Below are 2,427 nucleotides of genomic sequence, written 5' to 3' on the forward strand. Positions count from 1 at the left end.
ACACGTGAACACGGACAAACAGACTTCCTGCATCTTCCCACCTACTGGGTGGACCACCTGTGTCACGGGGCGCCATGTTGGGGATACGCCCACGCCGCCAATGCAGAGGAAGAGGCGGGGCTACAAGACGGAAGGCAGCAGTAAACGTGTCTCTCAACTAAAGATGCCTCTTTCCTTCATTTTGTGTGTGTGTAGCTTTTATGCCAATGAGCTGTGTTTGTCCACGCCGACCTCTGACAGCACTAGTTAGCACTTTAGCACATTAGCATCTTATTTATTTGTGCACTTAGTGCACTTTTTACTCTGCACTTGTCCAACGTAATAGATAGCATACGTCACATCCAACGTAGTAACATGAAGGAGCCGAACGGGAGGATGCAAATGTTAGCAACGCATGTGATGCTTAAGTGCTAACATTACACTTTAACAGCAGCATCATGCTAGGTTAGCATATTCACTGAAAAAAACAACACAATCAAACTTGCAGCTCCCACGTCTGTAACTGACTGACAGATAGTCGGCATTGCTGCGTTTTAAGATGTGTAGCGAAGCCTGCTTTTGTCTTCCATGACGTGTTGGACGTATAGACGGGGAATTGCTCCATAATTCAAGTTTTTGAGGTTTTTCTGTCAAGGTTGGACGAGATGCACGCGTTCCACTCGACCTCGGTTGCGAAAGAAGAAAATGTCGGAAATTGTTGATTTTTTCTTATTCAATCTTTAGTTTTGTGCTAAAAAGGTTGTTTTGCATCATTCTGCTAACTAACCGACACGTTTTGTGGAGATCGTTTTTTTTTTCCATCATTCTGCTCGTGTCGTTTTTGCGTGAATTTAACGAATGATTCTTTTTTTTAATTTGGGGGAAATGACTTCATTTTACAGAACCCGCTAACTCAAGCAACAAGTTTTGTGTCACTCGGTCGAGTCGTCATTTTTCTAACTAGCTTACTGGCTGGCTAGCTTGATGGAAAATTGTTTTCGTCTTGCCGTTTTTGTCGTTTTGCCCGAAGGGAGGCGACAGAAAGCGATACTGCCAATGCGGGTATCGATCCAATACCAAGTAAATGCTGTTTTGCTGATACCGATACTTATTACTAGAAAACATTCCAGCTCATGAAAAGATTTTGCCTGATGATTGTAACCAGAATATAATATGTAAATATATATTTGTCCTTTTTGTTATTTTTTCCACGTGTTTGTTGTCCTGTTATTTACTTGAATGATGATTTTTTATATTATTTTTCTGTTGGGAAAAAAACACACAAGGAAAGGAACACGGATATTTACATCGTGGTATTGTGGTATGTTGTAAGAAACAAATACAATTAAATAAAGTTGTCATTTTGGGAAAATTTGTCTGGGAAAAAAGTTCTGATATTATGAGAACACAGTAAAAATGTTATTGGAATGAAGTCATAATTATGAGAAGAACATTTACAAGAAAAGGTTTCAATAGTTGGAAGTAGTTCAGAAAAGAAAAATAAACATTGGAATGTAACGGACGTAAAAAAACAACAAATGTTGCAAGTTTTGGAAAAACGTACGTTACGAGAATAAAGTCCAAATATACGGTCATATTATTTCAATATTACACGATTATAATATTTCATCATTGCAAGGAGAACATTTACATGATTAAAGGTTCAATAGTTGGACTAAAAAAATAACAAAAATATAAGAAAATATAAAAGAAAAAAGTTCTATTATAAGGAGGAAAAAAGAGCATAAACACACAATATTAGGAGGAAAATGATACCATTTTAGCAGCGTGGCATTGAAATAGTGAGGTCAAGAGGTCATTTTTTTAGAAGTCATAATGTTCTGAGAAACAAACAAAAGAAAATAAAGTTGTCATTTTTGGGGAAATTAGGTTGGGCGAAACGTTATAATATTTCAGGAATAAAGTCATAATATTGATGCAAAAAATGAAGGCAAAATTTGTGTAATGCAAAAAAAAATCATTTTAAAATTGAAAAAAACAAGAAGAAGAATGTGAACAGCACAAGAAACGCAACACCGATATTTAGGAAAATAAGCATAAAGGAGAAGTGAAACATATGCATCTCGCTTTTGGTGTCGATGCTACCAACGTTTGGATCGATCCGCCCGCCCACCGCTTGGTGCAAGAACACTTGGACTAGAATCTTCTGTTTCCGGTCACTCGGATGACGCCTCCTCCTCCTCCTCCTCCTCCTCCTCCTCCTCCTGTTCGGTGGCATGTTGGCCCCGCCCACCGCCACCTGGCTGCGCTGCTGTCTTCCGAGTCGAGGCAGAGAGCCGCTGCTGCTCCTCGCCGCGCCATCGGAGACCCGAAGCGGAGTGTTGGCTTCCACCGAAGAGAAAAAAAACAGCATTTGTGCTTTTGCACGACGCTTTTTCAAGGATTTGTCGCTCGTGCATCGGACGCATGGAAGGAAACATCAGCACC

The 2,427-nt window shown here is 39.8% G+C and overlaps 1 protein-coding gene across 5 annotated transcripts in view; it reads left to right on the forward strand.

Annotated features, from left to right (window-relative positions):
* The first annotated feature begins 2,238 nt into the window (after positions 1 to 2,238).
* runx1t1 (RUNX1 partner transcriptional co-repressor 1) overlaps positions 2,239 to 2,427 on the forward strand; it is a 73,552-nt gene continuing 73,363 nt past the window's right edge. For all 5 annotated transcript variants that reach the window (XM_054763566.1, XM_054763559.1, XM_054763563.1 and 2 more), the window contains exon 1: positions 2,239 to 2,427. This exon is cut by the window's right edge and continues 213 nt beyond it. The gene's annotated coding sequence lies outside the window, so the exon portion shown is untranslated.

Source organism: Dunckerocampus dactyliophorus, chromosome 20 (genome assembly GCF_027744805.1).
Source record: "Dunckerocampus dactyliophorus isolate RoL2022-P2 chromosome 20, RoL_Ddac_1.1, whole genome shotgun sequence".
In the NCBI taxonomy this organism is placed as follows: Eukaryota; Metazoa; Chordata; class Actinopteri; order Syngnathiformes; family Syngnathidae; genus Dunckerocampus; species Dunckerocampus dactyliophorus.